We start from the raw sequence: 14,876 nt of genomic DNA, 5'->3' as shown, positions 1-14,876 counted from the left end.
TCCAAGTATATTTCTCTATGTATTCTTTCCCCCCCAGCTAGTCAAAGGCTCCAGTCAATAAATGTGCTTTAATCTAGACTAGCTTTGTTGTTACCTGGTCTCTGCTTCCTTGGAATATTTTTACTCGAATTTCTATCTTCAGAAATCTTACCCATCCTATAAGATTCCACCCAACTAGCCCTGGATGGGCAGCGCAGTTGGTTAGAGCATTGTCCTGATATGCCAAGGTTGAGGCTTTGATTCCTGTTCAGGGCACATACAGGAGTCACACAATGGCCATAACAGGTTTGGCTCAGTGGATAGAGCATGGGCCCATACACTGAAGGGTCCTGGGTTCAATTCTGGTCAAGGGCATGCACCTTAGTACCCGGGCTCCATCCCCATTAGGGGGCGTGCGAGAGGCAGCTGATCCATGTTTCCAACTCCCTCTCCTTTCCTCTCTGTAAAATCATTAAAATATATTTTTTAAAGCAAATGAATGCATAAATAAGTGGAACAACAACTTGATCTCTATTCCCCCCACCTCTAAAATCAATAGAATTTTTAAAAAAGAAAAGAAGATCCCACCCAACTTTCTTTATAAAATCATCTCTGATCTCGCAAATGGACATGATTTCCATTCTTCCAAACTCCAACAGTACTTTACTTATATAGTATATTTATTTCTTTTGTTTTATACAAAACATACCCTATCTCCTGCAGAACAAAATTCATTCCTGAAGGGCAGCAACTATTTATAATTGACATTTGTATTATCCACAAAGTATAAAAACAGCATCTATGTACTGGACATGATAAGTAAATATTTTAAAATAGGTGTCAACTTTAATTTAAAGGAAATAAATGGCTCTAATTTCCAGTCTATTGCCTAACTCTCCACTAGACCATACTGTGTATTAGTGTTGTTTTAAAATTCTTTCAGTGATGAAGAAGAACATAGTTTGTTCTTCTAGAACATGCTATTTTCCTAGATCTTAATTCTGATCTAGGAAAATAGCATGAAATGTTACATTATAATTTGCATACATCACTATTTTTAGTTCTACACTATGTCTATTCCATGGGATCAAGGCTATTGAATGAATACTAAAGGCATAAAGTTACATTCCAGTAAAATATTCCCACAGGAAATGACTGATAGTAAAGCTGCCAATAATGGCGTCTATAAACAATTTGATCTACCTCAGAAATTGTTTCCATCCCAACTCTCGGTTGCAAGATCTTTCACTGCTTTGCAGTTAACATATTTGTTAAGAACAGCATAAGATAAATATGTAAAAATGAATGGAAACATATAAGCTTGAAAGTCTAGATGAACCTCATTTTCAGTTTATCTTGCCAACACGTTGAGTTGAGGAGTTACAAGACATGTTAGCCAATGCCAAATACTGTGCGTTGTTCCAGGCATTACCCAGAACTCGTCTGATGCTGCACAGCACCACTGAACTTCATGCCACTTTAAAGCTGAGAGTGTTCCATCACATAAATTCCCAAGTGTTAAGAACTATTTTGGTCACAACAGAAATTGATAAGGCAGCCATGGCAATGTGACCCTACTTATTAACCTTAAAAATGCGAGTCCCTCTTTTCTATATGTGCATTACTCTTCAGTAAGTGTATTAAAATTTCATTCTAAGAAGATAGTGCCCAGAGAACTAACATTATACATCTTATAATTAAGGCGGTGACCAAACAGAAACATTATCAGCTATGCTTGTAAAATCCTTTGTGTGTGTGTGTGTGTGTGTGTGTGTGTGTGTTTTAACAGTTCATAACTTCTCCCTCCAGTTAGCTGAATTGTTATATATTTCTAATCAACATTCCTATGAAGATCGGGTGGGGGTGGGGTGATTTTCCAGTGTTTGTAGTTGCTTCTCACTGACTTGGAAATCATTTTGATGCCCCATGAGTTAACAGGCGGAGGCACTGTCACAAAAGGTGAAACAGCTATGGGACAGCAGGGCTCCCGGGAGGCAGGGAGCCAAGCTAGACGCGGGGCAGGACTGGCAGTCTGGGAGGGACACAGGGAGGGCAGGTTGAGGCAGTAGTGGAAGGAAACCATCTAGGTATGTCATGGTTATTTTCTAGGTAATTAGAATCCATTTCTGTCTCACTGCTGCTCAATCTTCCATTTTGCTCAGTGGAACCAAAGGCAAGTTTAACGCTGGCAAATGCCCAGTTTTCCCTCTAACTGCCTTGGTGTAGCAGACCTGCCTGCTTTGCCATGCAGTTCCATCATATTGAGTAACCTGGGCTTCAGCCTGAAGCTGACTGCACGACCACTGCCCTGAGGATCAGAGCGAACTGCACTACCACTGTCCTTCAATTTTTATATTTTCATGATTAACAATATCTGGCAGTTGGCAACATTTCTTACTTCATCCCACCATAATCAAAGTGATTGGGGGTGAAGGGGGAGGTTTGCTAAATGTATTTTCCAACTTTTTAGAAATCTACAATGTTTAGAATGTAGGCTAATATTTCGGGTTCTCTTATTATATAATAGGTATACTATGCAGAGTAGTAACTTGCTCAAGGTCACCAAAAATGAAGGGGAATTCAAACCTTGTCTAATTGCACATCCACCCCTGGCACGTTTCCTGGAATAAAAAAAGAGAGAGAATTGACACTTGCACTGACTTGAGCCTTTGTTTTTATAAATTATTTAGGTGGCTGCCTATCAGAAAGGAGTTTAATATTTTATTATCTTTTGTGAAATGCAGTGGAACATTGGAAAGTTGTTTGTTGAACATTTGAATGCTTCTCAGGGCAGTCCTCTTCAAGGATGTTAAAACCAAACCCTATAACCTATTCCCATTTAACAGTAAATTTGTTCATTTTATTTATTTATTTATTTATTTTAAAATATATTTTATTGATTTTTTACAGAGAGGAAGGGAGAGGGATAGATAGCCAGAAATGTCAATGAGAGAGAAACATCGACCAGCTGCCTCTTTACACCCCCCACCGGGGATGTGCCCGCAACCAATGTACATGCCCTTGACCAGAATCGAACCTGGGACCCCTCAGTCCGCGGACTGACGCTCTACCACTGAGCCAAACCGGCTTCGGCTAAATTTGTTCATTTTTAAGCCAGGATGTGAAACTGCCTCCCATAAATGTAGTCTAATTTTAAAGGTAAAACAAGCTACATTAAATACCGTAAAAGTAAAATATATACAACCTTAAAACCACTGGATTTCTCAGGCAAACCTCTTTCAAAATTAAAATGATGAGATAGCTTGTCTCTCCTAAATGACTCATACCTCAAGGTAACACATGGTTGCCGAAGCTGGTTTGGCTCAGCGGTAGAGCGTCGGTCTGTGGACTGAAAGGTCCCAGGTTCGATTCCTGTCAAGGGCATGTACATTGGTTGCGGGCACATCCCCGGTAGGGGGTGTGCAAGAGGCAGCTGGTCAATGTTTCTCTCTCATCGACGTTTCTAGCTCTCTAGCTCTCCCTTCCTCTCTGTAAAAAATCAATAAAATATATTTAAAAAAAAAAAAAAAGGTAGCACATGGTTGATGAAGGGAAGTTGCTCTGTTTCAAAAATTGTCAACCTAATAAAAAAATTAATATAGAATTATTACCATTCAGCACCCTAATGAAATGATGGATCTGGGCTAAAAACTACCAGTGGCTACTAACATCACAAAGAGAGAGACGCACCTGATGTTATGGTCACTGATCAAGCACACATCACCCCTATAAGGTATTCTTACCAAAAATGAACTTGTGTCTGACCAGCCGCAAGACCTGATTACCAGTTTCCAGGAATTTCAGAGAACAGAGGAGCAGGTAAAACAACACTATGGGACTTGGCCCAGTGTTTTCAGTGGTTAGAGTGTCGGCCTGAACTCCAAAGGGTCAAGGGCATATACCTGGGTTGCAGGTTGGATCACTGGCCCTCGTCTGGGTGCATGCTGGAGGCAACCAATTGATGTGTCTCACATCAATGTTTCTCTCTTTCTCCACCCCCCGTCTCCTCCCCACTTTCAATCAATGGAAAATATATCCTTGGGTGAGGATTAATTAAAAAATAAAAATAACACCTTAGAAATACAATAAAAAATTTCAGACTATGGTATAAAAAAAAATCACAGTTCAGAGATCCAGTTTCTTTGTTTGCAATGTTTGGACTTACTTAAAGCCTAATTTAAGTAAATACCTGTTTAAAAAAATATTATGACCCAATCAGGGAATTTTGAACACTGACTAGATATTTGATGATACTGAGGAATTATAATTTTAGTTATTTTTAAAAATAGTTCTTTATCCTTTGAAATAAATACTGAAATGTTGATAAAATGACATGCAATCAGAAATTTTGTTTCAAAATAATTGAGGAAGGAGACCTGACAGAGAAAAATGAAGATGAACTTGGAGTTGGTAATCGTTGAAACTGGGTGATGAGTACCAGGGGTTTGTTTCACTAGTGTCTCTCTACCTTCTGTACATGCTTGAAATTTTCTATAATATACATTTTCATTTTAACAGGAATAAGACTTTTAAAATCAATCCCTGCTGCTGTTTACAGCAACACAACTTTGAGGGTAGTCAAATGGTTTACATTGCAGGGACGGCAAGAGATTATTGGAATCTAGGCCCAAGAACTATCATTTCAATCCAAATCTGAGGTGGTATAATGGAGATGATTTGAAATCAGACGAAATAGTTCAAATCCTAACTTGATCAGTCATACATTTACACAAGAACCACACATCAAGGAGAGCTCTTGTTCATCTTTGCCAATTCCTAATCATTATTCCTTCCGCCTAAAAACCCAAAGCTCTTTTGAAATACATGGCTTTTAACTTTACCACCTGCTGCCTTTACTTTTTGTAGTCATCTACCAACTTCCCCTTCATTCATTCTAGTATCTACATCACTATCTCTTTCTCTCTGCCATTTTTCTTGTCATCATCCTGGATGATGTCATTATTCACCAAAAAGATCCATCCAATATCCTGGTCTGTTGTGTTCTTGAACTTCTCTTTTCCTCTACCACCTCAGGCACCCAACCCCAGAGTCACACAGAATTTGTCGTAATCAATAACTGCAAATTCTCCAGACACCAATTACAATTTCCTACCTCACTCCCTCCGGTACCCAGACTCCAGCAATACTTTAAGCCCACCATCTCTCCCGTCTATCACTGTCCTTCAGTCCTTTCTTCCACGCTTTCTCAGTTTAGATTGCATGGTCCTTATAAAATCACTCCCTCGCATACAATCTGATATATTATACTTTGCACTGACACTTGGATGGCTTAATGTAGTTGGAAAAGGACATCATAGACTTCAAGTGGTCCCTCAGTGATACTATACAACTCCACTAAGTTCCCTTGTCCACTCATCCCCTTCTCTTTCTCAACATTTTGACACCATCACCCCCTCCTCACTCTCAATTATGACCTTTCTAAGAGAGAACTTCCTCATCTTTCCACCGCCAAATCTACCAGCTGGCACTATTTGTTCTCTGATGCTCCACCGACCCCCCGCCTCTAACCCCTCTTATCATAGCTGAGCTGCCCTTGCACCTGAGGCCAACTCTCTGGTCCCCTTTACCTGTCTTCTCTCCTCCCTCCTCAATGCCCTGTAGCTACGCTGGCTTCCTTGTTCCTCCAAACACAATCCTGCCTCATAGCCCTTGCCTTTGCTTGGATATTCCCTCTGCCCAAAATGACTCTGCGTGACTCCTTCATCAGGTCTCACTTCAAATGTTTCTTCCCCGGAGGGCCCTTCCCTGACCACTCTATCCAAAATAACACCTCTGACACTTCCACTTACTTTGATTTATGTTTCCTCATTGTACCTATTACTACTTAATATTATATTACAATAGATGCCTATTCCAATGGTCTTAGGCTCTATAGCAGCGGTTCTCAACCTGTGGGTTGTGACCCACAAGTTGAGAACCACTAGCAGGGTCGCCTAAGACCATTAGAAAACACAGATATTTACATTACGATTCATAACAGTAGCAAAATTACAGTTATGAAGTAGCAACGAAAATAATTTTATGGTTGGGGGTCACCACAACATGAGGAACTGTATTAAAGGGCCATGGCATTAAAAAGGTTGAGAACCACTGCCACTGAAGATGGGTTGAAACTTGTACCCTCAACCTAGTTAGATTGATTGTCAAAAAAAAAAAAAAATCAACATTCTCTATAGGGTTTAAACAAGGCCCAGAGTTTTGGAATATAGCATTCAATATGTCCAAGATACAATTCAAATTTACTCAGGTTACAAAGAACTAGAAAAATGTTAACTTGCATGGGAAAATAAAATCAATAGATATGAACACCATGATGATGGAATTATCTAAAAAAGACTTTAAAACAGCTATTATATAAGTGCTTAAACAGTTACAAACACTTGTAAAACAAGTAGAAAGATTCAGCAATAAAAAAAGAACCAAATGGAAATTTTAGAAATGAAAAATACAATGACCAAATAAAATAAAAAGTTTTTTAAAATTCACTGGATAGCCGAAACCGGTTTGGCTCAGTGGTAGAGCGTCGGTCTGTGGACTGAAAGGTCCCAGGTTCGATTCCGGTCAAGGGCATGTATGTTGGATGCAGGCACATCCCCGGTAGGGGGTGTGCAAGAGGCAGCTGGTCGATGTTTCTCTCTCATCGACGTTTCTAACTCTCTATCTCTCTCCCTCCCTCCTCTCTGTAAAATATCAATAAAATATATTTTAAGAGATGAAACAGGAGGATCCAAAATGGCTGCGCCCAGATAAACACCTAGCAGCAGCCGCACACAACAATTTCAATAAAATACAACTAAAATATAAAATGGACATTACCCAGAACTACAGGAAAGTCGACTGACTGGAAATTCTACAACGAGAAGCAAGGAGAAAACCAGAAGGAAGCACGGAGGAGCTATAAAAGCCCAAGTTATGGAGACACGCGGCGCGCAGAGAGGACGGAGCTGGAGAGGAGGGAGGCCGAGTGCCTGGCTGGCGTTCCCTAGCGGGAAGGAGATAAAACTCCGACTGTGTTGGGCCCCAGTTCTGACTGCTCTGAACCCCAGTTCTAGGCCAGACCCCGGGGACCCAGGCTCATCCATAGGGAGCTGGGCTGTGAGGCGGAACACCGGGGAAGCGGCGAAAGGAGGTCCCGGTGGCGCGCACATTGCGTGCAGAGAAAGGACGGTTGGCTGTGCTGCGGGATTGCCCTGGCTGGAAGGAGACTGGGGCTCCAGACTGCTCTGAATGCCACCTCTAACTCCACTTCCAACTGGACAAAACCCCAATACAGGGATCATTGGGGGAGAGCATAGACTGTTTGGTAGTAGGCGAAAATCGAGGGCACCTTTCTCTCAGAGGAGCTTACAGCGAGTACTGAAGGACCCTGAGCCACAGGAGCCGCATAAGGCGGGGCTGACGGAAGCCAAGGCTGTAGGCTCCACCCTGAAATCCGGTCCCATCTGTAACTGCGAAATGCGACAACGAAATAGATCACAAACGAAAGAAATGGAGGACAAAAAGCGACTGGATATAGAGTTCAAATCTATGCTTATAAGGTTTCTCAAGAATTTCCTAGAAAAGATGGATAAGACCTATGAGGATATGAAAAGAGATCAACTAGAATTATAAGGAGTCATCAAGAAATGATAAGGGATCAACAAGAAATAAAGAATACATTGTCTGAAATAAAAAATATTATACAGAGTCCTAAAAACAGAATGGAAGATCGCAAGAATCAAGTCAAAGATTTGGAACATAAAGAACCAGAAGACACTCCTCCACAGAAGCTAAAAGGCAAGAGAATCCAGAAAATTGAAGATAATGTAAGAAACCTCTGGGACAACTTCAAGTGAACCAACATCAGAATTATGGGGGTCCCAGAAGATGAGAGAGAGCAAGATATCGAAAACATACTGAAAGAAATAGTGACAGAAAACTTCCCCCACCTGGTGAAAGAATTAGACTTACAAGTCCAGGAAGCACACAGAACTCCAAACAAAAGGAATCCAAAGAGGACCACACCAAGTCACATCATAATTAAAATTCCAAGAGCAAAAGACAAAGAGAGAATATTAAAAGCAGCAAGAGCAAAGAAGGTAGTTACCTATAAAGGCACACCTAAATGATTGTCAGCTGACTTCTCAACAGAAACCATGCAGGCCAGATGGGAATGGCCAGAAATATTCAAGGTGATGAATAGTAAGAACCTACAGCCAAAGATAATCTATCCAGCAAAGCTATCACTCAGAATCGAAGGTCAGATAAAGAGCTTCACTAATAAAAAAAAAAGCTAAAGGAGTTCATCAACACCAAACCAGAATTATATGAATTGCTGAAGGGGGTTCTTTCAGAAGAGAAAGTAAATAAAGATAAAAATTATGAACAACAAATACTTAACTATCAACAAGTGAATCTAAAAACCAAGGAAATTTTAAAAATCTGATGAACAATATTAACTGGTGAATATAATAGAATCAGAGGTATGGAAGGGGAGTGAACTGACGAATCTTGGGGAAAAGGGAGAGGGGGATGTGGGAAGAGACTGAACATAAACTGTGCACCTATGGATGAGGACAATGGGGAGTGGGGAAAGAGCAGAGGGTGGGGTGGGAACCTGGTGGAGGAGAGCAATGGTGGGGGGGATGGGGGGGAAGGAACATTTGTAATAATATAAACAATAAAAAAAGGAGATGAAAAAATATATATGTATATTTTAAAAAATAAAATTCACTGGATAAACTTCAAAGAATGGTGATGACACAGAAGGAATGGGTATACTTGAAGGTATGTCAACAGGAATTTTCCTATCTGAACATCAGAGGAAAATGATTTTTAGAAAAATGAACAGAGCCTCAAGGGCTAGTTGGTTAATAACTAAAAGTTTGACATTCACGTCATCACTGTCCCAGAGGGAGAGGAGAATGTAGTACTGAAAAAATATTTGCTGCTGTACTGGCTGAAAACAGAATGTACTTGGGAATAGCAAAGTATGACAAAAGGAAAACATAAAAATGTAAGAAATTCAGCTAACTCCAAATAAGATAAAGCCAAAGGAATCCATGCCCAGACATCATGGACAACCTACTGGAAACTATAAAGAAAAACATCGTAAGCCCTAGCTGATTTCTTTCTTTCTTTTTTTTTATTTTATATTTTATTGATTCTTTTACAGAGAGGAAGAGAGAGGGATAGAGAGTTAGAAACATCGATGAGAGAGAGTCATCGATCAGCTGCCTCTTGCACACCCCTTACTGGGGATATGCCCACAACCGAAGTACATGCCCTTGACCGGAATCAAACCCGGGACCCTTCAGTCCCCAAGCCGATGCTCTATCCATTGAGCCAAACCGGTTTCAGCCCTAGCTGATTTCAATCAGTGGATAGAGCACTGGCCTGCAGGCTGAAGGGTCTCAGTTCCATTCCAGTCAAGGGCATATGTCCAGGTTGCAGGCTCCATCCCCAGTAGGAGGCATGCAGGAGGCAGCCAATCAATGACACTGACCATCGATGTTTCTTATTCTCTCTCTTCCTCTCTCTTCCTCACTGAAATAAAGATATATTTTTTAAAAAGAAAAAAATATTTTTTTTTAAAAGAAAAATATATGAAGAGCAGCCAGAGAAAAACTACTCATTACCTATTGTAAGACAATTCAAGTGATGGTAGATTTCTCATCAGAGCCATGGAGATCAGAAGAAAGTGGCACAACATTTTCAAATGTTGAAAGAATGGTCAATTCTTAATCATATATCTATCTATGTATTCTTTAGAAATAAAAGAAATTAGATAGATAAAAGAAAACTAAGATAAATTCATTGCCAGTAAACCTGCTTTAAAAGATTTTCAGATAAAAGAAAACTAAGATAAACTCATTGCCAGTAAACCTGATCTAAAAGAATTTTTAAAGAAAATTCTTGAAACAGAAATGATACCAGTAAAAAATATGTTTCTTTAAAGAGAAAGATTATTCGCTCCATTTATGTTTAATACGTTTAAAACAGCTTTTATATTATATTATTTATATTATTATAATTATTATAATATATTATTTATATATTGAGATTTAGGTTTACCATTCCATTATGTGTTTTCTGTGTGCCTCTTTTGTTTTCCCTTTTCTCTCCCCCCCCCCCTTATTTTAGGTTTTGAACCCTCTTTAGTGTTCCATTGTAACTTATTTATGGTGATTTTGACTTTCTCTCTACAGCTTTTTTAGTTGGGTTCTCTAAGAGTATAATGTACTTAATTTCCTATGAAAAATACAATGACCAACATTTAAAAAACAAAAACAAAAAAACCCCACCTTCACTGGATAGGCTTCCAAGAATGGTGATGACACAGAAAGAATCTGAAAACAGTAGGGACACATAGTCTACTAAAAAATCAGTATTTTACCACTTTGAGTGGAATGAGGAAATATACCAACATGTGGGTCCTTTTATCCTCTCCTTTTATATTATAACTAGCGACATGTTGCAGGAATATTCCTGCAAGACTTCCGGTGGGCTTCTCTCCTGCCACCACCACCTCTCCCACCCCCCACCTCTCCCGCTACTATGGGCAGGTGGGGCGGGGCGGGTGGGACGGGTGGGGTGTGCCCCACCATGCCCATGGCCACCGCCCCACCGCGCCCGTCCCACCCGCCCCACGGTGCCTGTGGCCACTGCCCTCACCACCATCTCCGCGGCCTCGAGCTGCAGCACCAATATATACCCCAACCCCCCGCACCCGCTGCCTCCACCTCTGGGGCCGCAAGCACGGCTGCTGCACGCTCTGCTCTGCCCACCCGACCTGCTGCGCCCACCACCCCTGCTGCCTCCCGCCACTGCTGCCCCCTCCACGGCCGCCCACACGCCGCTGCTGTGCACCCCAATCCGCCATGCCTGCTGCCACAGCCTCTGGGGCACCACGGCTGCAGGCCTCGCCCCGCCCAGCTCGTGCTGCCAGTGCTTTCCCTCCAGCAGTTGCAGCCCCCTTGCTTTCCACTTTCCCTCCCTCTTCCTTCTATGCTGTCTTTAGTCTTCACTCCTCCCTCCCTCCACATAGGCAGATTAACTACCAACTTTGTTGGGTTAATTTGCATACCACCTCTGATTGGCTGGTGGGCGTAGCTGGTGGGTGTAGCGGAGTGACGTTAATTTGCGTATTACTCTATTATTAGTAGGATTGTCTTATTTCTTTCCTCTACATATGTTGAAACCTCATCAGACAATGTTCTAATTTTTGCTTTCAGCTGTCAAATATATTTTGGAAATTTTAAGAGAAAACAGTTGTTTATTATATGTGTCTAGGTATATACCATTTCTGTTATTCTTCCTTCATTCCCTCAATGAAACTATCTGGTAGAATAAAATGGATGTTTCCCCCTCATCAAGGCTGCCCAGGTAGCCACCTGCTGAGAGTCTAATCTGCCATCCTGTTAGTGGAACTGCCTGAGAAAGACACAGCGGTGGGAAAGTACAGAATGTGCTTCGGAATAGCAAAGGGTCTGCTTTGATTAAAAAAAAAAAAAAAGTGGGGTCGGCTACTAGCTGAAAGGAAGAGAGGTTTAACATGCTATAAGGAGGAGTGTCTGAGGGAAGGCTGTGTATAAAAAGAGAAGTAAGGGCTTTTTCCCCCCCCCCCGAAATGGACATTGCAACAAAGTAACTAGTAGTTAATGCCAAGACCTGTCAAGGCTGAAGGGAAGCAAAGATCTCATTCCCTAGCATTATGTTAACAAAAGAATGAGCCAGACTATAAACTAGTCCCCCATGTAAACATTCCAAATTGCTCTAGGAAAAACACTGGGAGCTTGGGCATGCTAAAGAACCCAAGGAAATGTGTGAATGAGGTCAATGACCAGCTCATGACAGAAAGGCAAAGAGGAATTAGGCCGATGAGTTATAGCTGAAGTGGCAATCAATGAAGAAAATCTCCCTTTGGGACGATATGGAGTAGGTCCTGGTCAATATTAGCAAGATCATTCACAGCAAGTGCAAAGGCCGAAATTGAACTCCTAATTTAATGAACGGTTTTTAGAAAAACAATTCCTCTCTAAATACTTAAACATCCTAGAAATTTAAAATTTCATCCACTTAACACAATTTTAACCCCCCACAACGGATACTTTCACTGTAAATTATCTCAGCACCCTTTAGAGAGGCTTACGGTTCTGAACCAATAATAATAGGATTACTAGTGATTCTTGATGATCTATGGCCAGAAATAAAGGGAAAAAATGATACTGTCCTACAAGACAAGCAAGGGATCAAAGATGCAACTTGGTTCATTTAATATGCCCTTTGAGCACAATAAAGCAATATTTAAAATATGGGTGTGGTCTCAGGGATGTAAAGTATGGTATAGGGCAGTGATTTTCAGCTCTTTCCCCTTATGGCACACATAAACTAATTAGTAAAATTCTGTGGCCCACCAAAAATTATATTTTTGCCAATCTGACAAAAAAATAGGTATAATTTTGACTCATTTAGATACATAGGGTGACTATTGTGTTGGCTGTTGTCATTTTTTTTATATGACAATCTGAGGGAAAAGAGGTCAGTGCCCCTGACTAGCTAGTCAGATATTGCATGTTTTAAAAACTCTTTCAGTACATCAGTGTGCCTCTTGGGGCACACCAATTGAAAATCATTGGTATAAGGAATATAGTTAATAATCCTATCTAACAAAAAAGTAATATACAAATTAACCATCACTCCGCTACTCACAAGCCACGCCCACCAGGCAAACAGAGCGAGTATGCAAATTAGCCCACCAAAGATGGTGGTTAATTTGCATAAGCAGGCAGGGGGCGGGCAGCACCATGGCCGCTTCTGAGGGTACAGGTCCATCAGGAGCAGAGGAGGCCCTGTGGGCAGCACCAGACACCACCCACAGGGTACCAGTCCATTGGCCGGGGAGGCAGGCTGGACAGCACCAGACGCCACAGGAGGACTCCGGGTTCATTGCAGGCCCCAGGAGGGGCAGCGGCCTGCCTAGCCGCTCCCGGAGGCCCTGGCAACATTGGTGCCCTGGGGAGGGATGACCGGGCTGGCCTAGCTGCTCTGTGCAACCCTGGGAACATCACAGGCATGGGGTTGTGAGACCTAGGCAGGGCCTCTGGCCACAGATTCACAGCTTCTGGGAGGCAGAGGGCAGGGATCTGCCTCACCTGCAGAGAGACAGAGATTCTGCAGTGGCCCCAAGATGCGGGTGGGCCCAGCCAGGGATCAAGGGGCATGGAAGGACTCCCAGGCAGAGGGGCAAGGACCCTCACCTCTGAGGCAGGGGTGGAAGGGGTTGAGGGCAGTGCCACCTCAGTGGAGGGGTGCCGCACTGCAGGGTACCGGACTGACTCATCTGATTCAGAGAAGCTCCCAGTGCTAACCCGCCTCGCTCAGGCGGCCTTCACACTTCAGAGGCGGTGACTCCTGCTCCTGCCTTGACCCAAAAGCAAGCCTGAGGTGCCCTGCCCCATGGTAGAGCATGCCTAAGCAGTGAGTATGAAGCCTTCCACCTGCTCAGGAGAAGGGGTGGGGGGGTCAGTATAGAATGGAGGCAGGGGACCGGACCAGGGAGAGGAAAGAATGTGGAGCATCCGCAATGAAGAGGTGCTTGAGAATGAGGCTCAGAAGCCTCTCGGGGAGGTTTGTTCTGTTTGCCCTAAGGCTGCCCCTTAGAAAAGGCAGAGAGTATGGCTCTTGAGAGTTCCCTGTGCGCTGAGTCAAGTTCCACAGCCAACTGGAATTGGCCTCAGTTTCCTGGTCTGTAAAATGGATTAAGCGTGTCCCAGTGCCTTCACTGAGCTTTGAGGGCCAGTTGAAATACTATATAAAGAAAATGAGGGAAAAAATAAGAAAGGAAAGGAAAGGCAACACAGAAGAAAGTCTTTTTTACAGGAAGGACCTGTAAACCCATTGTCACTTAAATAGGGAATATAGTTGTAATGATGGTATGATGCCAGGTGGGTACTGGAAATATCGGGGAACACTTTGTAAAGTACATGATTGTCTAACCACTATCCTGTAACTAATATAAAACCTGAAATCAATATAAAACAATATTGAATGAAAATTGGTGTGAAATTTTTATAAATTTAAAAGTTTAAATAAAGGCTGTAAAGGAAGGAAGGAAGGGGGAGAATAAAAATAGTTTTAGCATTTTATTGTATTTTCAGTAAATGAAAAAAACAGTTGTCTTTATATGGTGCTTTTATACTTTTCTAAGTCATTATCTCATTTTAATTTCCGGGCAACTTAAAGACAAGATAATTATTCCTTCCACTATTCAAAGAAAGGAAATATTGGTGTCTGGTCCTAATGATTCCATCGTCAAGCTCTTATTGTAAAGCAGGGTTAGTAAAGTTTTCTGTGCAGGGTCATATTTATACTAATAAAAGCCTTGTGGGTGATCAGGCCAGCAGGGGAGAGTAGTTGGGGGCAATCAGGCCGGCAGAGGAGCAATTAGGTGTCAGTCTGGCAAGGGAGCAGTTAGGGGGCAATCAGTCAAGGAGGTGAGCAGTTAGGAGCCAGTGGTCCTGGATTGTGAGAGGGATGTTGGACAAACCTGCAGCAGGACATCCCCTGAGGGGTCCCATATTGGAAAGGGTGCAGGCTGGGCTGGGGGACACCCTCCCTAGTGCATGAATTTTGTGCACCGGGCCTCTAGTGGTAAAATAACTATGTATGGTGCCAGTTGAGTACTAGACTTATCAAGGGATCAGTTCATAAGTTATATAAGTGTATAACTACCATGCTGCACACCTGAAACTAATATATAGTGAATGACAACTGTAATTGAACATTTTTTAATTAAAAATATATATATATGGGTTTGGTTCCACTGGCATAGTGCAATGTCCCAAAGACTTAAAAAGCTATCATTTATTTTTTTACTAGTGACAGAATTTTGGTGT

At 41.9% G+C, this 14,876-nt stretch overlaps 1 protein-coding gene across 3 annotated transcripts in view; it reads left to right on the top strand.

Moving 5' to 3' along the window:
* DNASE2B (deoxyribonuclease 2 beta) overlaps positions 1 to 14,876 on the top strand; it is a 684,289-nt gene that overhangs the window by 642,367 nt on the left and 27,046 nt on the right. The window lies entirely within an intron of this gene.

This window comes from Pipistrellus hanaki (genome assembly GCF_964339955.1).
Source record: "Pipistrellus hanaki genome assembly, chromosome: 2".
Classification (NCBI taxonomy): domain Eukaryota; kingdom Metazoa; phylum Chordata; class Mammalia; order Chiroptera; family Vespertilionidae; genus Pipistrellus; species Pipistrellus hanaki.
This window is presented reverse-complemented; position numbering and strand designations above follow the sequence as displayed.